General features: G+C 33.7%; 1 long non-coding RNA gene across 1 annotated transcript; it reads right to left on the bottom strand.

The window, feature by feature from the left end:
- Window positions 1–22,824: 22,824 nt before the first annotated feature.
- Window positions 22,825–24,887, bottom strand: LOC143052227 (uncharacterized). The gene is made up of 3 exons (XR_012971044.1): window positions 24,550–24,887; window positions 23,628–23,967; window positions 22,825–23,232 (listed from the first exon to the last, which is right to left on the bottom strand). It is a non-coding gene; the product is annotated as an uncharacterized LOC143052227 (long non-coding RNA).
- Window positions 24,888–26,046: the final 1,159 nt, after the last annotated feature.

Raw genomic sequence — 26,046 nt, 5'->3', positions numbered from 1 at the left:
GGTGCCGATTTCACCGGTGTTACATGGATTTTCTTTAAATCAGTTACGGGTTTCCTGCTTTCAAGGAGATGATCGTTCAGTGTCTCTGTTTCTATAATTGACAGGTATTGACATGCTTAGTCGGAATTGTTGAGATTTCGGGACCTTCGGGCCTCCACAAAAATAATCAGGACTTTTATTTGTCTCGTAAGTTGTTTAGACGGACCTGTAACTTTGCCGTAGTTTGGCTTTGGGTGTAATAAAACAAAATGTTTCAAACATATATGAAGTATTAAAAACATGAATAATCTTAAACAGAATTTGATTTTGTTTATATTAGTCTCTAAGTTACTGTTTTATCATTTTTGTGGCGTTCCTGCGCCCGAGGTAACCAATTTTGTCAAATAATTGTGGCGTCCCGGCTTTTTGGGTGACCCTTTGGTACATTTTCAGAATGCATTGAGTTCTGGAATTTGTAGCATGATGTCTATTTCTTTTAGTTTTCTCAAAATGAAATTTAGAGGTAATCCCACATTAAAAAAATGATGGTATTCGTGAAGAACCTTTGCGAGAGCACGTAGCTTCCTCGCGTGGTCATCGGAATACCCTGTCTTCTCTTTTAACCATGCATACCAAGATTGTTTAATTCTTCCTTCTTTCCTTTCATTTTCCAGCCAGGCTTTGGTAAGATTTAAAAAATGTCCAAAACTAATATGAATTAAAAGTGTTTGAGCATCCTGCCGTTTTAGATTTCGTATCCCTTTATTTAATTTTTCCACAATGTTCGTCTCACTCTCATTGCCAAAAAGCAAATAAGCCTGGCTGAATGTTTCTCTAGAAATTGTGTGGTTAACATCAGCAATGTTGTCTGTTAGATATTTGTGCAGTTCTTGGGGGGTCATTTTTTCCTTATTCACTTTTTTCGGTCCATAAACGTCACTAAGCCGTTGTTTAGGTTTTTTAGGAAGCTTCGGCATCTTTCCGGTTGGTCCATTTGAATCAAGTTCGTTAACCAACAATCCCATATTTTGATAGTAAATTCTATAATCATTATTCAATTGTTTTTGGGTAAAAGTCCATTGTTGTTCTGATTCCATATCTGCTTCACGTTCACACTGATTTGAAGGTAAAATTAATGTCTCACCACTGTTAATTTGAAACGAAAGACCGCACCAGTCTGCTATATGTTTACATGTGATGACGACGTTGTCAATCACATGTAAACATACTCTTGACAACCAGGTAAATATTTGCAATAATCGATTTAAATAGACTAAACATAAATTTAAGAAGTCATGTCCTATTGAATAGCACTTCAATAACTAGACTTACAAGATCAATACAGGAATTTAACATGAATATATTAATAGAATTAATTAAAAATCACAATTTTTATCGTTGGGGTACACTGGGGAAAAAAAATTGTTTCTCTTAAATCCCACAAAATTCTTTCTCTGTCAGTTCTCCCGGTTTTTTTAATTTTTGTTTTTGGAATTTTTTTGTTGTTTTTGGGGTGTTTTTAATAACGTTTTTTTTTTTCCAAAGTAAAAAAAAAATTTTTGGGGAGTGAGAAAATTTTGGTGTTTTTGCTTTTTTTTAATGAAAATTTAGGGCTTTTTTACTTGAAATGTGGGTATTTTTTAGGGGTCAAATTTTTTTTTTTGGGGGGTGCGCTGGAGTCGTTCAAGTACTATACTACTACTGTGTCATACCAAATTTTAGCATGACCTTCTAAATGAAAAGGAAATGACTCTGCACTCTTTTTCTTTGACAAATAATAAAAACTACAATTTTATTGATTAAAATTAGTTAACCAAGTTTCCGGATTTTGAGTATTGTCACCTTTAAATTTTTCAATTTTCAAAACTGATGACATGTTATAAATGTTCGTAGGAGGTTGTATTGTCCTACTTGTTGTTGACACAGCTCCTGCTCCTGTTCCTGCAGCTGTCGTTACTGGAACTGTGGTTAATGATCCTATTGTGGATGTGGAAGCAGTCACAGTTGAAGCAATTGGTGTCGTTGTAGAAGCTGTAGCTGAAATTGGTAACTTGGGACAAATATTGGGTATTAGTTTAGTAAGTTTAAGAACAAACACAGATGATATAGCCGTTATGATGACTCTTAATAATAATAAGCCATATGGTTACGGAATAAGTTTGGGTGGTGGTGTCACACACGGTTATAATAACTTTACTACAGGTTTTGTTAGTGATAATTCTGCATGTATCAATACTCTAGTATCAGCGGTAGTTGAATTATTTTTATAACAAATTTAATCCTTAAAAATGTCGGCATACGGAAACAAATTAAATCCTTACAGAAAAATAAGAGAACCCCGTGGTGTGAAAGGTATTCGTCAAAGTGTAGTAATAACAAATAATCCTTCAACTATTGATCAAAATCAACAGCTATTAGTGAGATTCCCCAATCTAAGCAATAATGATGTCATTGTTCCTGGAACAACCAGATTGGCATTCGAAATAGAACTCACATCTACAGACGACAATGCAACTATATATCAAAACATAGGAAGAGCAATAGTTAAAAAAAAAAACAATTCGTATAAGTGGAAATGAAATTATGTCAATTGATGATAGTGATATTTATCATTGTTATGTTGATTTATGGAAATCTACATCTGAACGTGTAAATATGGCATACTTAGGTATTGGTGAAACAAACATGTTAAAACACAGAGTTGACGCGGATGATAAAGCAGCAGACACAGGCGATGAAGCAATTGCAACTGCATATGGTGCAAAATTTTGTATCCCACTTGATTTTGAACTACTAGAAACTCATATGCCTTTTTATCAAGCAGGTCTTGGTGATAGACTTGAATATGAACTTACATTCAATGACTACAACAAAGTTATTAAATCAACAGATACGTCTGCAAGTTATAAAATCAAAAACATTTGTTTAGAATTTGATATGGTTTCTGATACAGAATTAGCAAGACAGATAAGACAACAAGTTGATGGTAAGATGGTTATTTTGTACGATAGAATACTAAGACATAGAAAAATAACCAAAAACAAATCTGATACATTGTGGAATATTAATTTAAATGTTCCAGCTAGAAGTATGAAAGGAATTCTAATGTTGTTCGAAGATCCTGAAAGAACAAGTACAGAAACTTATTATAATCCTAACATAACAAAAGTAGAAATGACAATAGAAGGTGTTCCGAATCAACTATACAGTCAAGGAATGAAAGCATATCAACAATGGGATAAAATAAATAAATTCTTTGCTTTAAATTCAAAAAGAAATAAAACAACAGAAGCAGTTTTAAAAGATGTATGTTTCTCTTATACAACACTAGAAAAATATTTAACAGATAATTTTGCATTATGGTTAGATTTACGTTCAACAGATGATAACTCATTACACGGTTCAGGAAGAAAAATTGAAAATGCCTCTGAAGATATTACCATCCAAATAACGAAAAAGGTTGGAGCAGATGAATCAATAAATGTTTATCTGATTGTTATACAAGATGCACAAATTAATTTTGAAGATGGAAGATTTAAAGAAGTTAATTACTAGGAATTACTGTCTTGACGAACAAGTCCTATTATCCTATTCTTTTCAGAAATTAATTCACTTCTCTTTATTTCCAATGCAGTCTTTTCTTCATTCTCACAGGTTCTTTTTGTTATCAATTTTTTTAGCTTAGTCTTTGCACTAACTTTTTGTCTTATTAATCGTAACCAAATCCGTCTCTTGTTTTTGTCATCAAAATCTTCCTTAGCTGAATTTATTCTCTCGGTTAACAATTCAATTTCCTTTTTTATGCTGTTCATTTCCATATCTTGTAAATTTATCGTATTATTACGTTTCGCCAATAATGTTTCGAGTTTTTCTAATCCATCCGACACTTTAACTAAATAACATCTTCTCAATTCAGATTCCATTTTGAAGTTAGTCAAGTAAGTGTTTACTGCATCTCAGTAAGTGTTCACTGTATCCAAGCAAACTTTTTTTATTCAATTCAATAGGATATGACTTAAATAAACTGTCTACATTATTTTTCTTAATTCCATGTGCCAATGTGAACCCACCTGTGTGACGTGGCATATCAGGTATAACATAAAATAATTTTGTCGTTTCATTGATGATAACCTGTAGTACTATCAATTGTTTTCCTTTGGTGAAACTCCCGAGACTTGTTTCATATTCAGTCAAAAGAATTGAACATGGGTGTCTATGATTGCCGAACATTGAAGGACGAAAGGGAAACATGGTTAAATACGATCTCCAATTGCAGTCTTAAACACTACAAACGACAAAGTTATTTTCGGTTACCTGTATGTGACGTAGGTAAGTTACCTAGTACCCACCTTTAGTTGACAGGTTGACATGCTAGGTTAACGAAGTAGGGTTGTATAACACCGTACATCGTTCATCATACTGATTTTCAGCTAAGTCATGTAGAGGCTCTTCATTTATCTTGTCAATACATTGCTACAATTACAATGGAAGCTAGCAGTTTTATCCTATTTAAACAGTTGTAACGATCACCCTTCAGAGAGCCTCTCAAATTAAATATGACCTGTATTACGAGATTAATCGGCCAAGGCGAATTGATTGTTTGTCAAGATTATTTAAAGACGACTTCATTTTAACGTAGGTTCGATGCATGTCGTCTAACTAAATAGGAAATTATAATACTCTATTTGTTTCTATCTAAAAATGTAGTCAAGTATAATAATTTAAACGACAAAATTATTTTCATTTACCTGTATGTATTAACGTAGCTTATTTTGTTATTTGGAACACCTTAATAATTTAATAAGAAGGGTTTTGACCTCAAGATTTACATTTTCAGGTAGTCATTAGAAAGGCCATTTATGAAAAAGTTTACCAATTGTATCTGAATTGTATGTAAATTTACATTATGATCCATAAAAACTTCTTCCGCAAGGTTTTACAGTCTTTCCGCAAAGATGGGAACATTTCAACCAGGTTTTGTTCAATTTTGCTTTTAAGGTCGAAAGCATGTTGTGGATCTGACACTTCTGAAAATCTTTCAACTAATCGAGCTTTTAACTCGTTCCATCCCACAGTTTCGTCCCCGTCATTTTGTTCTGACCACCTATGGATGAAATCCCTAACCGGCGGGTCACTAGCTTTATATGCCACCATTTTCGATTCATTTCTACCCAACCCTGCCAAAGCAATATATTTTTCTATTTGCTTAATCCATTTCTTAACTTTGTAGCATCTCCAAAAAAATCAGTATAATTTAATAAACCCCCTCTGCCCCTAATTTGTTTGATAACCCTTGCAGTTGGTAAGCTAGGTTGTTCAACGCTAGTCCTATATCTTGTTCAGCCATTACGAGATGGTAATGTAATACAGTCATTTTATTATATAACAAGAAGTAATTGTAACAGGATGCTGTTACGAAGTCTCCCAAACAAAGCTCCGATAACTCCCCATTCATATGGTCCCATGTTCATTTGATTTGATTTTTTGTCCCATACAAGAATATATATGGCTTACGAGTAGGGATCTCCACCATTTACAAGTTTTCAAACAGGAGGGGGTGGTGGTGACCCCAAGGGACTTTACCTACATTTCATTTGATTTGTTTTATTGTCCCCTACAAGAAAATATATGGTTTAGGGGTGGGGATCTGGACCGTTTACAAGATAATAGTACATACTCAAATTGAACGGGGTGGGGGTGACCCCCAGGAACTTCCATCTAATTTGATGTGATTCGTTTTATTGTCCCATACAAGAATATATATGGTTTAGGGGTGGGGATCTGGACCATTTTCAAACAAGAGGGGTTGGGGTGACCCCCTAGGGACTTCCCTTTTATTTCATTTGATTTGTTTTATTGTCCCCTACAAGAATATATATGGTTTAGGGGTGGGGAGCTGGACCGTTTACAAGTTTTCAAACAAGAGGGGGTGGGGTGACCCCCTAGGGACTTCCCATTTATTTCATTTGATTTGTTTTATTGTCCCCTACAAGAATATATATTGTTTAGGGGTGGGGATCTGGACTGTTTACAAGATAATAGGACATTCTTAAATTGAACGGGGTTGGGTGGCCCCCAGGAACTTCCATCTAATTACATGTGATTTGTTTCATTGTCCCCTACAAGAATATATATGGTTTAGGGGTGGGGATCTGGACCGTTTACAAGTTTTCAAACAAGAGGGGGTGGGGTGACCCCCTAGGGACTTCCCTTTTATTTCATTTGATTTGTTTTATTGTCCCCTACAAGAATATATATGGTTTAGGGGTGGGGATCTGGACCGTTTACAAGTTTTCCAACAAGAGGGGGTGGGGTGACCCCCTAGGGACTTCCCTTTTATTTCATTTGATTTGTTTTATTGTCCCCTACAAGAATATATATGGTTTAGGGGTGGGGATCTGGACCGTTTACAAGATAATAGCACATTCTCAAATTGAAGGGGGTGGGGATGACCCCCCAGGGCATCCCCCTATATTTCATGTGATTTATTTTATTGTCCTATAATCATTTCTGAAGACTGCATGTATCTATCACTTATAGTTTTCAAGTTATATTCATTTAAACAATTTTGAAAATAAAATCCCATAGGGTTCTATAGTAAAACCCTCCCTGCTTTCTACCCCCCCAAAACACCCCTTAATAGACCCCAATGCACAAACGAAAGGTTGATGGCTCACCTAGACATATTAGTCTACCATTTTATGAAATCCTAAGTCAATCTGACAAGCGGTTTTGGAGAAACGCTGCGGACAAGTTCATTTTTTAAAGCGGCGGAAGAAGAAGAAGAATAATAAAAATAATAAGAACTGAGCAAAAACAATAAGTCTCCAAACTTTGTTTGGGAGACTTAATTACAAAGTCAAGAAAGATTCTAAAGTTCAAATGTTCACAAACTGTCTTAAAAGTTGAATTGTTCGAATGTTCAATAACTCACCACACGGGCACGTGATCGTATAGTGGTATAACTGTTCAGTCCTGATGGAGTACGTTCGGATATTAAGCACATGAGTTCTAGGGGTGTAGAACATAGAAATTGTGTGAACCTTTTGTGTAGCAAAAAAAGCCTTGTCCAAGTCTTGTTCTATTTTATTAAGAAACAATTCAAAAGGATCCAAGTCTACGACAAAAGTAATGAGCTAATTTGATCTTGTAGTTGATATTTCCTTAATTTTCTGGAACATGACATTTTCTTTGACAATGGATTGGGTGGTTCAGCCAAAAAGAACAAGTGAGAACCACCACTACTTCATCAGCGATTCTTCCTACATATATCAGGACTGTTCTAACTGTTTCGTAGTTGTTAAGACGGACCTGTAACTCCGCCGTAGTTTGGCTTTGGGTGGGACGTTTTGGCTGTGAATAATAGAAAGGAAGTTTCTAATATTTTAATATGCCGCAACACCGAAGTCATGTATTACAATTAACAATACATAGTAATATATATACAAACATAACAAATATAGATAAAGAATAATTGAAGAAGTTTCCATAATATGTATATAAATAAGCGGTTGACCTTATGAGGTTTCATCTTAAATTATGTAAATAGGTTGTCCATTTAAACTTGATAATAGAAAGATAATTATGTTCTAGTTTATTTAATTAAATATTGCATTAATTGTTTATCTGATATTGACACAACTGTGCATAAACATTTAAACCAAGTAATTTAATAATTTGAATTAACTTTGCTTTTAAATAAATAATAATATAAAAATACTTTATCTTTATCGAGTACTCAGTTTACTGCTTAAAACTTAAATAAAATAGTTCAACTAACCTGTGAATAATAGAAGGGACGTTTCTAATATTTTAATATGCCGCAACACCGAAGTGCCTAGCGTTTGGCGAAACAGGTTTATATAGTACTTGCTCACCTTGGATTCTTCTTGATACATGCACTGGTAGAACTATCTCGGAATTGGCAGGCAATGCACAAGATTTAATACATCGAGCAAAACCTAAACTAGTCTCAAGTGAGCAAATTTTAGCACATTTATCTGATATTTCCATAGATTTTCTAGATAAATTAAAAGTAACATTGTTTGTCTCTAAAAAATCTACACCGATGAGTGAATGTGGTAAAGTGTCAATAACATGAAAATCAAACTCAAAACATTTGTCTTTTATCTTAATAGTCTAAAATACTTTTCCTAGCACTCTCAATTTTTGTTGTCCTATACCTAAAACTGAATATACGTGTGTTTTTGTTTTTTTTAAATTTGGTTTACTCATGAAAATCTTATTTAAAAATAATTGTGATATGCATGATATGTCTGCACCGGTGTCAACCAAAGCATTTGTTGGTATACTATTTACTAAAACGCGAGTTGTGTTTTTATATAACATTGTCGTTAAGTTGATTTTAACCGACTTTCCATTGTGCCTATTCTTGGGAAAGCCTTGGACAGGCGCGAATTCCTATCTATGAGGATTTTGATTTTGAGGATACTGATTTTGAGTATAATTAAATTGTGGGTTTTGATGTTGCGAGTATTGATTTTGTGGATATTGATTGTACCTCTTAGCTTTTATACACACTTGTTCAAAATGACCCTTAACTTAACAAAACCGACACATTGAATTTTGTGCAGGGCATGATTGTCTATTTAAACAGTACCTACCACATCCTTGACAAGATGAACTCTGTGGACGCTGGTAGTTTCGTTGCTGGAAATTGGTTTTCGGTCGTGGTTGGTAGTTTTGCCTTTGGTACGGCCCATTTGACTGGTTATTGTTCTGGGCCTGTATGGCTGACATTTCGTCGACGCAACTGCTAAGTTTGTCCGTTAACATGGCCGACAATCTGTCCGCAATACTGGCTATGTTGGCTACCTGCAAAGTCAGATTTTCAATAGGCTTTGCCGTCGTCATCTGGACCGTTTTCTCCGCAATCGAGGCTGCAGCCAAAAACTGTTGATGTGTCTTTGGTACTTGAGGCATTACTATTGCTGCGAGATCTGGCCTCAGTCCTCCAACTAGCATGCTCACCAGGATGGCTTCTGGAACGTTGCTGTCGGAAGTTTGTGCCAGAATTCTTTTGAATTGGTCATCGACATGCTTATTTGTTTTTGTTGAAAATTTCGGGACTTTCGGGCCTCCACCAAAATTATCAAGAAAGATTTTGTATCTTTCCTGATAAATATTGCCAAATGGCTTCGAGTGGGATTCCGTCTTTGGGAACGATTCACAATGCGGGGTACTAGCTCTTTATTCACACACAAGTTGGCAGTTCAATACAGTAAACATAAACCAATTGGTAAAGTCCAAATTCATTTAATAATTTTTTAATATCTTGCAATATTGTAAAGAAAAAATAAATATATTAGAAACTTTGAATAAATAGTAAATATAATATACTTGTCGATTGACAGAATTTAAATTTAACGAAAGTATCTAATAGGAAATATATAAACTCATAAAGGGGGGTAAATCATTATATGGTATATCCAACTCTTCATTTTTAAATAAAATTTCTAAACAGTCAGTTTGAAGAGATGAATAATTGAATGGATCAAAATTGATATCAGCTAAATAATTTGTGGCTTCTAAATAATCTATATCAGTATGGTTATTACATATTTGTACCAGAGCTGGGCCGGCGAAAAGGTGGTTACGTCTTTTAGCATATCAATATCTTGGAAATGGGCTGTTGCTGCTGATCCTGATCCAGCTACTGTTCCTGTTCCTGTTACTGCTCCTGGTCCTGCTACTGCTCCTGCTCCTGCTACTGTAGTTACTGGAACTGTTGTGGATGTTGTAGCAGTCACTGTTGAAGAAATTTGTGATGTTGTTGAAGTTGTAGTTGAAATTGGTAGGGTAGGATACAATGATGAAAAATGTTGTGGCGTTTGAAGTGAATTTGTGGTAGGTGCCGGTCTTTTAGCAAACGCTGATGGAATAGATGGCCGGTGTACAATTGATGGTCTTAATGGAGTGATACTGGATGGCAAAGTAGGTTGTCCTGTCCACGACGAAAGAAAGTGTTTTTGTTGGATTGAATAGGCGATGATTGAAAGAAAGGCTGGTCCTCAACGTATGGTATTGTGGTGTCGTTATCATCAACTGGATACGATGGTGGGTGATCGGGTCTGAAGCTTATAACGTTGTCTGGTTTTTTTGTGAAAAGATCTAAATTGTCGAAGGCCGATTCAATATCGCATTGAATTTCTTGATGATAATTAGCTGGTGTTTTTCCTTGTTTCAGTGGTATTTTGCTATTGTTGAACATGGTCCTCTACCATTCTATTGTGTTACGATTTGTTGTTTCTTATGTTCGCCAATTAAACATGAAAGTTTGGCTTTAAAGTATATAGTAGTTAAACAATAATTGACTATAAAATATTTTTCACAGAAGATTTTACATGTATTAATTAGTAACTATATGAAATCAAATAAAGTACATTTTTCTATTACAATAATCGCTCTCCCTTTGAAAAGGAGATTGTTCCACCAATCTAAATTTACTAACACCATGAAATAACCAACAATAATAACACAGTATTTTTCTTTGTTTTGTTTTGTTTCTATTTTTTGTTTCTTTTTTTTTCCATATACATATACATATAATACAATAAAATACACAATGAAAAAAATTAAAACATAAAATACAATTAAATGGATATATAACATAAATCAATGATTTAAAGGCCTTCAAATATTTACAGATGTACATAAAGATACTTAATTAAATGACTATTTTAAAAGCAATGATCATTATAATATATCATTCAATTAAGATCTAGTTAACTTTCCATGACGTTAACGATTTTCCCTTTCATGCCTAAACAAGGGACATTTTTTTTTTCTTTTTGTATAATCTATACACATATCACAATGGCAGCGATGATTGCATTTTATTTGTATACAAGTATTTCGCGTTTACTCGCGCACTTGAAGGTAGGAAATTTGAGGAGAGTCTAAAAATGAAGGGGAATTCTATATGAATGTTTAACTCTGTTGCAATATTGTAAAGAAAAATTAATATATTAAAAACTTTGAATAAATAGTAAATATAATATACTTATCGATTGACAGAATTTAAATTTAACGAAAGTATCTAAGTTGTCTGATGTATTACTTGTGTAACATTTCATAATAGGAAATATATAAACTCATAAAGGGGGTAAATCATTATATGGTATATCCAACTCTTCATTTTTAAATAAAATTTCTAAACAGTCAGTTTGAAGAGACGAATAATTGAATGGACCAAAATTGATATCAGCTAAATAATTTGTGGCTTCTACATATCAGTATGGTTATTACATAATTTGTACCAGAGCTGGGCCGGCGAAAAGGTGGTTACGTCTTTTAGCATATCAATATCTGGGAAAATAGAAAAAAACAATATTAGTATAAAGTAGAAGGGTATACATTAGTGTTACGATTGTTTGGTTGACCAGGGTGATCACTATTTGTTGCGAACCTATTGTCATTTTTAATAGGACATTTAATGTTGTGATGAAGTAGTATTACATAAACAGAGAAAGGATGTTTAAGTATTGACCTTAGTGTGCATGCTTGGAAAATGTTCAGATCGATAATTTCAGGTACATAAATGGATTGAGAAGTATTTTTATTTCGAACTGTAAAATTTGGATAAGAAATATGTAATGTTGGCCTAATGTAATTTACAACAGATAAATTATCAATAATGTTTGGAAGATGAATATCCCAGTATGTTGGACATAGAGGCATGGAATAAATTGGAATACGAACACAATTGAAACCTGTTGTTATTTCTAAACATAATCTAGTATTCATATTTGTTCTTTTGAAGGATTTAACTAATAAAATAATAGTCATTAAAAAAGAAGTAAAAGCTAATGTAAAAACAGCATGATCCCAAGTTATATTGGAATTTAATACAATGATCCATGTAGTAGGTGCTTGAGTTGTGGAAGGGTCAAATTTAAAATTTGGTAGTGTAGTAGCCGATATTTGAACAGGTTGATATATAGCGATTGCAGCAGCTACAATTTTGAATTTATAAAATAACCAGATAAGAACAATTGTATGAAGTGAAGAAATAATAATTGCAATTTATGATAATATATCGTTTGTCGTAGGCCATTTTTCAAAGTTTAGATCAATTTGTCCATCTACCATAGAATCAGCTAAAGTGGAATATATAGTATTTTGTGTCTTGACTCTTGTAACCAATTTTTTTAAATTGAGGTGATATTTTTCATCTTTAGCAAAAATATGATTATTTTATTTTTGTATATTGTGAAGTTTGGTAAAGAAATAGAAACTGGATCAGTGAAAGTTGTAGTAGCAAGGATATTTTCAATTTTTGAATCATCAAAGAAGTGTTGTAAAATTGCTAAGTTAACTGGATGGAGTTTGGTAAAATCATATGTTCCATTTTCACAAAGTGATAATTTTGTTGCAAAATGTGAATTTTTAGAAAGTAAAATACAGTGACAAGGGATCCTAAAAATACAAAAGGAACAACCTGATAGTGTTATATTTTTATCATTACACATTAAATTTAAATTATCATATTGATAAATTAGAACTGAATCGTCTGATATTTGCTCAATATGTGGTGAAATGGAATTAGGCAAAAATTTAAAATCACAAAAGTTTTTGATTTTCTGTTTGTCATTATTGAAAATATGAAAAGCACACTCTGTAGTATTGGATGATTGAAATAAAGGATTAAAATTACAATGCCTTGGAGTCATACCTTGACACATATTCATTTGTTCCAAAGTTAGAGTTGTGAAAAATTTACGATCATGCGTGATCAGCATATATCTAGGTACGTCAAAAAGTTGAGTTGCGTGAGAAGTATTGGTAGTAACTTGAATAGGAACATATTTTATTTTATATACTTCAAATACTTTGCCATGAGTTGTTAAAGGAAATTGGACAGCTAAATACAATTTTGTATTGTTTTGTAGAACAACATATTTAGCATAATTATAATAGTAATGTGGATTAGAAGTTAAAACTTTGTATCCAGTGTAGTTAGCGTTTAAAATATTTTGAATATCCAACACAGTTTGTTGAATTACCTTTGGTTTTAGAAGAAGAAGAGATAATTTTCCTTCGACTAAATTAATTATGGCTGATTTCAAATCTATTATATAATTTTGCAAAATGTTAGCATCTTGAGTTTGATCTGTTAGAATTTGAAAATAGTCTATAATGGTCTTCTATGTTTTTAAAATCTCTTTGAATAAGGGTATTTAAAAAGGATAAAGCCTGATATTTTTTTTCAATACCTTGCATTGCATTGTCAAGCCTTTTCTCTGTTTGTGAAACAAAAGACGCTAAACTACCTCCATATTGTTTTAAAGCGTTTGAAATTTTATTGTTTTCAGATGTTAAGGTATTTATATGGGAAACTATTTTTTTCATAGATTTTTCAGTTACTAAACCGAACAATCCCCCTACAATGCTTCCTACAAATGGGATTAATGCTCGCTTTGATTTGCCAATTAAAGTGATATTTAGTCTTGGTACCAATTTGTCTATTAATGATTTCGTGTCTTGGATTTGTGCATTCATATATTCTCTTATATAATTTACTTGTGAAGCAATTTTGTTATACGATTGACATTGACGACCTGCCTGTTTTGAACATTTAGTGACCAATTTATGTTCTATGTTCAAATACATTGGGATTTCATAAATATGTGTCCAATAATCTGTAGCAAAGTCAATATTAGGTTGATTTTGAAATATTATTCCATAATTTATTCTCTGTTCATCTGCGTTTGACGTTGACAAAAGTAAAGCAAAAAGCAAAAATCGCAAAGTCACAAATCCAAATATTGACATGCCTACAATAAAAAAAAAAAGAATTAATTTGATTTCTGGAGATCAGAAGATTGGGGATAAATTTTTCCAGTGGTCTAAATGAAAGGACAATTTTGATATAGGTAGTCAAGTGGATTAATGTGATTGTGAATTGCATGCCACTTTTGTAAATTAATTTAACATTTTTTTTAACGTCTTCTTTTTAATCTTGTGTGCGCTTTTTCTGAAAACTTATTTCCCAGACAATACTTCAACGAATTTCAAAATTCATCTGTCTGAACCTTTGCAACTCGACAATATTTGGAAAGTGGCATTGACTGAGATACGCATCAAGGAGGATAATAGAACTACGTATATGAGTAGTTTGTATGTTTTGTGCAATCTGGTAGATTATTCCATTGTTAATGGGGGACAAAAACAACCTATACTTCGTAGATTGCAATGTAATAAAAAAGGAAACTGGACCCACAAATATGAATCACCACATTATCTATCGATACATAAAACGCAAATATTTTACATTGAATTCTTTATATTGGACGACGAATTGAAAACTCCATCATTTTTGAAGAAGACGGTGTCACTAACACTACATTTTCGACAGTATCAATTTTTTCATTAGACAGAATATTTATGACATGGATATCTCTAACTTGTATATCCCAAATGTAACAACATGGATTAAGTATTATCAAGACAGCATAAATAAACATACATTTAATGGGAAAAAACGTAACCAGAGAGGAGGATCTTTAGTCAAAGACAATCATCACCCCAATAGAAAATAATAAGAAGAATGAATCATCGCAAATGGATGTAAATGATGTTCCAGTTAAAATAATTTCGCCTGCCCAGGCCGTTGTAGAACAAGCATCGACAAAAATCGAACATTTGGCGCATGTCAAGAATGGTATTAAAAGGAAACACAAATCCAAAACTGTCAGAAGAGGAAATAAGCGCCAACGTCTGAGGATAAAAGGCTCTCATAAAAAGAAAAAGAAGCGAAGATTGTTAAAGAAAAAGAAGCAGATTGTTAAAGAAAAAAAAGCATAGGAAACGTAGCAGTGATATTTTCAACTAAATATTTGAAATGACTATGCTCAATAAGGAATTCTTTGTGGAGGGACAACCATCCGAACTGTCACTTTTTGATCTACCACCCACACAAGTAGGAGTAGAAAATATTAGAACTGAAAACGTTAGACCGACCTCAACAATTTCAGATTCATCCCCAATATTATTTGACATATCCGGTCAAAATGGTTTGGAATATTTGGATCTTTTCAACAGTCAGATACATGTGACATTGTGTGTGTTACATGATGACAATTCAGTACTTGGAGTCTCAGAAGATGTAGCTCCTGTGAATCTATTCTTACAATCTTTGTTTTCACAGATCGATGTTAGCATACAAGGTAAAGCTTTATCGACCACCTCAGGATATTATCCATACAAGGCATACATTCAAACTCTTTTACGATATGGATCAGATGCCAAACAGTCACAACTTTCGACCCAGCTTTGGTTGAAGGACACTTCTGGACATTTTGACGATGTAGATTTCTCAAACGGAGATAACACCAATGGAATAGTGAGGATGTCATACATTCAAGAATCGAAGCTTCTCGATTTACAGGGTCCAATAATGCACGATCTATTCCAAGTAAGAAGATACATTCTTAACCAGGTCGGAGTTAGCATACGATTTCATCGCTCTAATGCCAGCTTTTCCCTACTCAGCAACGAAGCAAAGAAGTATAAAATTGACATACGAGAAATGACACTGAAAGTATGTAAAATACAGGTCAACCCTGCAGTTATTACTGCACATAACGCTTTGCTCAATTCAACGAATGCCAAGTACCCATACACGAAAACAGAAATTGCCTCCACGACCCTAGCAAAGGGAACTTTGAAATTTTCATGGAATCATGTATTTCAGAGCAGTTGTCCAAACAAGCTCATAATCGCATTCATCAACAGCGAAGCAACAGGAGTGGGAAATCTCACCAAGAATCCTTGGAATTTTCAAAACTACAACCTGAGTCAAATAGGTCTGAGTGTTGATGGCAAACCTGTGAATGGAGGGCCATTACAGCTGAGTTATAACAACAAAACTGGTTGCACAGTGGTAGAAGTGTTGTCTAATCTATTGATGGCCACTCGCAAATGGTTAAATGATGAAGGTATCGATATAAACAGAGATGACATACCGAGTGGTTACGCTTTGTATGCATTTGATACACAACCCCATTTTGATGGAAATGAATATTTATCTTTGAAGAAACAAGGGAGCTTGAGAATAGATGCAGTTTTTAATACCGCATTACCACACACCGTTAATTGTATAGTTCTCGCTGAAAGACAGGGATATTTCGAAATAAGTCAGTCGAGGGATGTCATTTTAAATTCTGATGGATACTAACACAATTCGATGCATGGTGAACTGTGATCAGACCTTGTTACAACAAATGATTGGAATATTTTCGGTTGATACCCAAACAGCGTTTTACTTCATTTCCTATATCATTCATTATAAATACAGATATAAAAAGTGGACCCGGAATGCACTGGGTGGCTTTTCACGCATCAAACCACAGAGGTGAAATTTTTGACAGCTACGGACTGAAACCATCGTTTTATTCAGATCGAGTTCTTGACTTTTGTACTTCAAACACTTTTGTACTTCAAACAATCTCACTCTTCTGTACAATGATAATAAGCGACTGCAAAGACATGTGGCTACTATTGTATGTATTATTTAGTAAACAGATGTAGAGGAGTTCCGTTGAATGAGATTGTTCGACCATTCTCGGATGATTATAATAACAATGATTTATTTGTGTCTGATGTCATAACTAATACGTTTCCGTATTGTGCGGGTGGAGTGTGAAAAAATGGATTTGAAAGATGAAACACCCGTATTACAGTTTGAAACACCTACATCTATCATGGTATGTGGACCAACAAACTCTGGAAAAACAACGTTTATAAAAAGATTATTGGAAAATGCTCCCCTTATGTTCAAAGAAGTCCCATCATACATTATGTACTGCTATGGGAGTGTTTGGCAGCCAATTTTCAGCGAAATGCAACGTTCGATAGACGGTATTATTTTCCACAAAGGTGTTCCTAGTAAAGAGGACCTGGTGGAAGTTCGAGGGGATGACACACGACACATGATTTGTGTTCTGGATGACTTATTACACGATTTAGCCAACAATCAATGGGCACAAGAATTAGTGTGCGTCTCATCGCACCATCTTAATATGACTGTGTGTCTAGTGGGTCACAACATTTATGAGAATGACAAAGTCATGCGAACTCTTAGTTTAAACATACATTACTATATACTCTTTGAAAACAGACGGGATTCAGAGCAGATTCTCCGTTTTGGACGACAAGTGTTTCCACACAAAGGAAAGTACTTTCTCGACTCTTTTATCAAAGCGACGTCAGTCTCGCGATATCTGACAGAGATTTAAATCCAAAATCGGAAAAGTTATATTCACTTCGTACCAGAATTTTCCCAGGTGAAGACACCATTGTGTTTCATCCAAAGCATGAAGAAAAAACTGACGAGGGCCAACGGATTGGTTTTAAAATTTCTGACGGTGTGTGATAAAAACCAGCGAAAAATCATTTTACGTACATTAACAGATCAACAACTACAAATTCTTGTGGAAATAATATATAACTTAGTCAAAGGTGGATTCCACATTTCAAAAAAAATATAGAGACGCTTTATCGTTGAAAAAAACTAATATTAGATCAGTCATTGAAGAGTCAATTTCCAAACGTCTCAGGAGAAAAAGGTTGCTGAAAATAAGTGAGGTTATACCAATCATTCTCCAAGCGTTTTTTAAATATGAGTCGGGAGCTAGTATTAGTACCAAAGAGGAAATATGATGATCTAATTCAGAGAGCCACAGCAGAAAAGACTGTCGACGATTCAAATATACCATTTGTGAAAAGGAGACGTGTTGAGGGAAATGGTGATGACACTACATCAGATGACACATCAACTATTGTTAACAAAACTAACAAGAACACTATGAATGAAAACATTGTCGGTGAAAATCAATATGGAGGTGCTATATCAAATCCTTTTGTTAAAATGACATTCAAATCTTTTGATAAAATGCATACAAAACAGGGGATGAAGAACAATAAAAAAAACAAGAATTTGAAATGGTTGAGTTTTCAATTGTAATTGTATTTTTTGTTTTACCTTTCATTGTTATTTTGTTTCCCTTTTCGTTGTAAATAATTAAAATATATATGTATCTGGTTATATTTCATGGTATGTTAAGTCAAATTATTTTTTATCGTATATTGTATTTCATGAGTTGTAATTAAAATAAATATAAATGCATCTGGTTTTGTTTCATTGCTGACTACCCCAAAAAGAGAAAGTTATTTTCGTAATGGGAGGAGCTTACTTAGAATTCACGAGGTCTGTAATTGGTTGATTACTCTCTTTTTTTTTGTCGACAAACATTAGACATATTAGTAAATGTAGGGATTGGTTGTGATGAAATTTCTCCAGTCACAACCAGGTAAACATCTAAAATGAAAGTCTCCTGTACCTCACACTAGAAGCCACGTGTGTTCAACATGGATATAGATGCCATTTTAGCAGATTCAATACAAAAGCGTATGTGTCGTTTTCTCTCGGTTCTCTCAGATTCGTAGACAGCTACCAGTGTTTGCAGAGCAGTCTATCTAATCTCGTGAATGATTTAGCAAAAGAAGACCCCAGTCAATTCAAAGCATTAATCAAAGAATTTCCATCCGACAGACAGAGATCGCATTTGTTAAGAAAAGGTGTGTACCCTTATACATATATGGATAAAAAAGAAAAATTTTCCATGAATTGTCTACCACCAAAAGATGCCTTTTATAACGATTTGACAAAAAGCCACCTTGCCGATGAAGATTATGAACATGCTAAGATGGTCTGGGACACCTTCGAAATTGAGGACATGGGTTCCTATCACGATTTATACCTAAAGTCAGACGTGCTACTATTAAAATTTGTTTTCGAAAGATTTCGAGATCAGTTTATGGAAATCTATGGTCTAGATCCTGCTCACTTTTATACATGTCCAGGTCTGGCATGGAGCGCTGCATTGAAAGTGGCAAAATGCAAATTGGAACTAATCACCGAGGACAATGCAGAGGCCTATCTCTTCATTGAGTCTGGTTTGCGCGGTGGGATCTCACAGATTTCCAATCGATTGGCCACCGCTAACAACGAGTACCTTGACAATACGTATGACTCTGAAAGGGACAGTTCATACTTGCTTTATCAGGACTGTAATAATCTATATGGTCTCGCTCTTAGCATACCGCTCCCAACTGGAGAGTTTAAATTCCTGAGTGAGGAGGAACGTATTAATTTTAACGTATTGGATGTGGGGAAATGTAGTGATAAGGGTTACGTATTAGAGGTAGACCTGGACTATCCGAAGAAACTTCATGATTTACATTCGGATTATCCACTGGCACCGGAAACTAAGTCGGTGTCTGATGACATGTTGTCTCCCTATAGTCGAAATCTGTGGACCAAGTTGAATCCATCAAAACGAAAAGGATGTGTGAAAGGTCGATCGAGAATAAAAACAAATAAGTTGTTATGTACATTGGAGAACAAAAGAAGATACGTTTGTCATTACAGAAATCTTCAACTGTATTTGCAAATTTGGTATGGAGTTGAAAAAGGTACATCAGGTGTTGGAGTTTTCCCAGTCACCGTTTTTAAAGGAATACATTGATTTAAATACACAAAGACGAAAGTCTGCCAAGGGGGATTTCGAAAAATCGTTCTATAAATTGATGAATAATGCGGTTTTTGGTAAGACAATGGAGAACGTTCGCAAGCGGGTGGGTGTCCAACTCATACATTCTAAGCGAAAAGTGTTGAAGCAAGTAGCCAAATCATCTTTTGTGAGATGCGAAATTTTCAACAAAGACCTTGTGGGTGTTCAATGCAAAAAAACTGTGTTGAAATTTAACAAACCTATTGCAATTGGTATGTCTGTATTGGAATTGTCTAAGTGTGTTATGTACAATCATCACTATCATTATGTTATACCCAAGTATGGTAAAGATGTCAAATTGATGATGACTGACACAGACTCCTTTCTTTATCATGTTAAAACAAAAGATGTCTACGCAGACATGGAAAAAGATAAACATTTGTTTGATTTTTCCAACTATAGTAGGGATCATTTTCTTTTCGACAACACCAATGCAAAGAAGCCGGGGTTATTCAAGGATGAGACAGGAGGTGTACCCATTGAACAATTTGTTGGTTTAAGGAGCAAGATGTATTCTTTGACATATGGTGATGTCGAACAGAAGAGAGCCAAAGGAATAGTGAAATCCGTAGTGAGAAGAGAACTTAAACATTCAAATTATGTTAGATGTATCCTTGATCAGAAAAACATTAGACGCAAACAAAATTTGATTCAATCCAGGAAGCATCACCTGCAGATGGTCACTGTAAACAAGGTTGCTTTAAGTGCTTTCGACGACAAACGCTATGTGATGGCTAATGGTGTGGATACGTTAGCCTTTGGACATTATCGTATATCAGCAGAATAACAATATACATTCAAAAAAAAATTTATTGTTTCATAATATATTTTTATTAAAATACACTTATATATATATATACATTGTAATATGTGTTTTTTTCCCCAACCCGTGTGTTGTGTCATCAGATATAAAATAAACGGTTATAAGTAAACAAAAACAAAAACACAACAAATGACAACAATTCAAAAAGTTATAAAGTAAAAAAATATAAAAAAAAATCCGAAAATCATAATGTGAATATTTTGATTCTGTTGTTTGGTTTGTAGAAAAAGTTCGTTCCCCATAAGAAAATAAAACACAAAATACAAGAAGTGATCTTGCTCTTATAAATTAAATGACTCAAAACTGTTAAATCAAAATACTATTACAAAACATAATCTACTAATTTTACTGAAGATTAATAGGTTTACCATGACAATCAAATATTCCTTGCTGCTAGAATGTTTGAAATGATGCGACACCAATGCTCATGTAGAAAAATGTTTGATATATCATTAAGAACGATCGAGCTCATCTTCCTAACAAGAAATGAAATTTCCTCACTAGTTAGAAAACCACATTTCCTAACCATTGAACTGCAACAAATCTGATACAAAGAGGCGTTTGACACCTCGAAAGTTCGCTGTGTTAGTATTTCATACAACATGAATACCACATCAACGGTGTTGTTTGACAAATCAGCATCAAAATTTTGATATAGTTCCATCAACAGTGATTACGGTAATTTCATGAGAACGTCCCGGGTTAGAAGAGATATGGGTGTCATACACAGTATTTGACATATATTAGATATACATTGTTGCTTTAAGACAATCACTCTCAAGCATCCTCGTCGCTTTCTACGGTTATCGGGATTTCTGTCTCCGCATCCCTCATTTTCTTTGTCAGTGGTGTGCTCTCCAACTTCACAGTTGACCCACGTTTCAGACTGCTGGTTTCTCCATGTTCTTCGGTGTCCCTCATTGCCCTCAAGGCCTCCTCTTCCCGTTTCTGGTTCCTGCTATTCTGAAATGACAACAATCCATGAGTTACAAATATAAGTGGTGATTTTTATTTATAGTGAAAATTATGTGCATCTCCCTACTGCAAGTAAGTTCTATTACTAGTTTGTTTTAATTTGTCTAACTCAAGACCCCTTTTCAAATATTTGTATATGATGGTTTGGGGGATTTTTATTCATTCAAATTAGAATTTCTGGTAAGTTTTTATTACAAGATTCAGTTGTGTATGGATGAACTAAAAACTGTGAGTGGATTTTTCTATATAGATGCAAATTAAACTTCACATACCTGGATTTCAAAATGGTTGCTAACTGGTTGGGTCCAGCCATTCTCACTAGCTCTCTATACTCAGTCATTGACATTGTGAAGCTTTTCCGTCCTGTACCACTCTTCTTCGGACACTTCAGATGGATGTAGGTGATTCCACCAAAGTTGTTGATAGAGACAGTCTTGCTGGAACCAAAGGTTCCACTTATCCTAAGGATGGACTCCTCATCGGTTATGGTTCTTAATTCACTCATGTTTTATCAATGTAGTTTTAAATTAATTATAAAACTGATACATTTGGTAAGTATTTGACCCTTATTTATAGCTATTACTTGTCATCCCACACAAACAAAATCCCCACTCGCGATATTTTCGTTGGACAATATCTTCCCTCGTGACTATTTAGTGGTGTTGATAATGAATAGACCCCCTTTTAGTGGGAGTACTTATCTTCCCACATTAACAAAATGGTGTTTTCGTTGGACAATTTTTATCACCCCACTTTCTATTCGTATTTGCTCATTAGTCTTCATCAACCGATGATTTTCATTGGTTAATAAGTTACAGATGATAGACCCCTTTTGTAATGAGACAACTCTCCATCCAAATAACAATTTAAAAAAGGTAAACCATAGTACTTATCACATGCCTGATAAACCTGTCCCCTTGTCTGGGAAACAGCTCACTGGGCCACAAAGCATTTCTATTGCAGGATTATAGACTCCATGATGCATCTGGTTGAAATCTTAGTTATAACATAGGCTTATAAATGTAGGTTATGTAGGTATTTCCATGTTGGTATGTTTTGGTGTAATTTATTTTCTGATATTTAATTGTAAAGTAGCACTAGCTAGAACCCCCAGTTTCCACTGTGCTTGGATTGACTGGTTAGTGATCCATATGCATAAACACAAAACACACACCATGCAGTTATGTTATAAGAAGCTAGCTAGCATACTACAGAGGGTGTCTAAGGACCAGAAGGTGCATATACTACAGATGAAAGCAGTGCATATTAAAAGCAGATAGCCATATAAAGTTCATGCATAAAAAAATATTTTCAAAAGTGTATATTTGTGCAGTGTTAATTATACAAACAACGAAACAAAATGAAAAAGAATGCAGAAAGTTGAAATACATATAAAAAGGGAGATAATTTAATTATATCAAATTATGTCCACTTTCAATAAAGTGAGTTGAAAATTCAGTTGCTTCTTTTAGGTAAAAGATATAAAAATTGAGAGAAAAAAAATATCGCTCGCTCCATATTTCTTCAAAATTTGAGGCGAAGAATTTAAAAATAAAAATTGAAATTTCGCTCGCTCGCCCCATTTTTTTGGGGTAAAATCTCAAAGAACTATTAATTAATTTGGTGTGGCCTTAGGATCATTTACATGTACATCACCAAGAAACATTTCAACATCATTCGGTAAGTTATGATGTTGTCCAACATATGTCCCGCTCATTTCAAAAGAGTCCTGTTCGCGTTTTCTATAGCAAAAACACCAACCACAGTGTTTGAATAGACATACGGATAAACAATTCCTCGTTCTTACAGATCCTTTGCAGCAGAATAATATGGTTTTTGTAATAGTTAAGATCATGCAGGCTGGAAAATAAAATAAAAAAAAATAGAGAAAATAATAATTTTAAATTTATAATTAAAATGATTTTAACATTGTTTAAAAAACAAAATGAAAAGAAAATTTGAACGCAATTTGAATATAAAAAGAAAATGTGAATGTTTTAATGGTGTATAGAGTATTGTCCTATTTCGGTTTTGTCTTTGTTACTTGGTTTTGGAATTTTAATAATAATAAGTTTCAGATCCTCAACTGAAAATAAAATGTAGTAGATTCATGTTTTATATATAATTCTAGACTGATAAATTACTGTGATTTAAATCGATCTTACACCAGTTGATGGTGAATGCTTAACACCTTATTAAAGTCTTCCACATAAATATATCCACCTTGTGTTAATAATAAATAATTGTATACTTACATATTACAATCAAAAGTGTCCATAAGAAATAAGTTTTAAGGTGGTTTAAATCATCTTGCACTGATTTTTTATCTTGGGCTTGAGTAGTGGTTGTATCTGTTGTTGGTGGCTTAGTTAACGTTTCAGTTGTGGTAATATCCTCATTTCTGTCGGTGTCAGTAATGGTGTTGGTGTCAGTAATGATATGTGTAGTTGACGCCTGTTTTTCAGTTCTTTGTGTTTGGGGAGTGTCAGTAATGGTGTTTGTAGTTGATAGCTGAGTTTCAGTTGTTTTTCTTTGTGCTTGGAGAGTGCTATCCCCATTTCTGCTAGTTTTTGTCGTTGACATGAGAAAATCTATCTGAAAATGAAAAAAAAAATATAAAAAAGTTAATTTATAGAATCATGTACATGTGCGAATTTAGCTCAATGAATATAAAATTTAAAAAGTATATGCATGACCGTGAAAGCTTAAAACTGTGAATTCAGAATTTATTAATACAATTTATATAACTGAAAAAAAATATAATAATAAAAAAAAACATTCTGATATCTGATACATAGACCAGTACATGAATGTTGATTTTACAGAATTGTAATATTTAATCTCAATTTTGTCTGTTCTTCCTAATTCGTAATAATACATTTTTTTTTTGTAATATATGTATGCAATGCAATAGTTTCTTTATTTGAAGAATATGTACATGGTCAAGCAGACTGGTTGAAAAGGGTCGAAAGGACAGACAAAGGTAAAATCCTTTGGTGTAATTAAATTATTTTCTTATAAATCTGAAGAGACTACATGGACTAGAGACATAAATTATTTTATTTTTCAGGAACCTGGGAGTTTTTGAAATTTCTGAAACATGATGAGAGTTCGAACACCTTAGATGGATAAGTTACTATCATGAGCATATGTTTATAAATATGTCTGATTTAATACCTGACACTGTTGATCTCCTACTTCAACGCTTAGCTGATTTTGTATGTTTGTCTTGAAGACAGGGCATTCACCAACTTTGGAATGTATGTTACTTAGTCCCGGTGTCATCTCTGTAAATGCACTGATTTCGACACCCCCAACAATTACATCGAACATCAATCTCGTGACAAGTTTTGAGCTGTGGATTACGTAGCTCCCTTGTCTCAAAACACCACATCTGAATATTGAACTTCTTGGAATAGGCTGACATTCTTTGTGTATGTCAAAGATAATAGATGTTGATAAAAAACCGAACTCAAAAAGACAATTGCTGAAAGTGCGAACATTTTTACAATTGCATGTTTCTGTGACGTAATACTCAAGTTTTGCTAAAAGAATGAAAGGTTCCGAGCTTTCGATTTTCAAATATGATTTTATTACTTGTAAACGAATAAAAAATTGTATGTTTCTGTTAAATAACATTATATTACACTGTTATCATAGTTAAAATAATTAAATTGTAGTAAATATCTTTTACGAAGGCTGTTGATTATAGGTTGCGAACAATGCATACTTATTTTTTCCTTACATATTTATATAATTGTATTTTGTCATACATGTATTTCTATATACTTTTATTAATTTACCTTTATCGGTTTGGGTTTGATACATGTTTAACTTTAAAGTTGCAATTGATCACCTTTATTTAAAAAAACATGATTGCCAATGAAACAACTGTCAACAAAGTACCAAATGACATAAAGAAGTTAACATATATGTCTTCATGTATTGTAGACAAGAAAGTGATGTAAGACTTAAGAGGAAGACAAAATATATATATGTAAAAAAAAAATTACACATAAAATATGTTTGATTGTCCGCTTTTAAGGTTGGTATACATGTACATGTAAGTGGGTAACATCAATTGGTCTAAATTTATATACCTAGTCTTACAATGTTTTTGAAAAAGTGCTGTGGAAAACTTTCTTTCAGTATGTTCAGTCATGCCTAAGGCCCTTTGACTGCTTATTGAACATGTTGAATGGTAGATGATAAACATACATATTTTTCAGGAGCAAGTAAAGAAGTAGATGAAATGATAGCAAAGTTGAAAGGGAGATGTTGACATTGTATTTGCTTCTCCAGAAGCATTGATAGGAGATAAAGACTGGAGGAGTATTATCCAAGAATTTGCCGTATCTCTCATTGTCATAGATGAATTCCACACAGTTGCTACTTGGTATGTTGCTTCAATGTTATCAAAATTCTTATGTGACCATATAAAAGGAATAGAAGTTTCTGTTTAGGAGTGAAATTACAGTTAAGACCAACATAACCAGATAGAGATTGAAGTTAATTTGGCATTGAAGTCACCAGCTTAAGTTTTGGTATTACATGTATTATAACAAACTTAAACAGTTCTATACAAGAGTAACAGTTTTTTTTTTGTAGCTCACACCAAATTTTATGGGCAGAAGTTTCCATCATTACTTTATTGTCTCCCACATGTACACAATA

The sequence above is a fragment of the Mytilus galloprovincialis genome, chromosome 11 (genome assembly GCF_965363235.1).
Source record: "Mytilus galloprovincialis chromosome 11, xbMytGall1.hap1.1, whole genome shotgun sequence".
NCBI classification, from domain to species: domain Eukaryota; kingdom Metazoa; phylum Mollusca; class Bivalvia; order Mytilida; family Mytilidae; genus Mytilus; species Mytilus galloprovincialis.
Note: the sequence above shows the minus strand (reverse complement) of the source record. Positions and strands in the feature narration are given on the sequence as shown.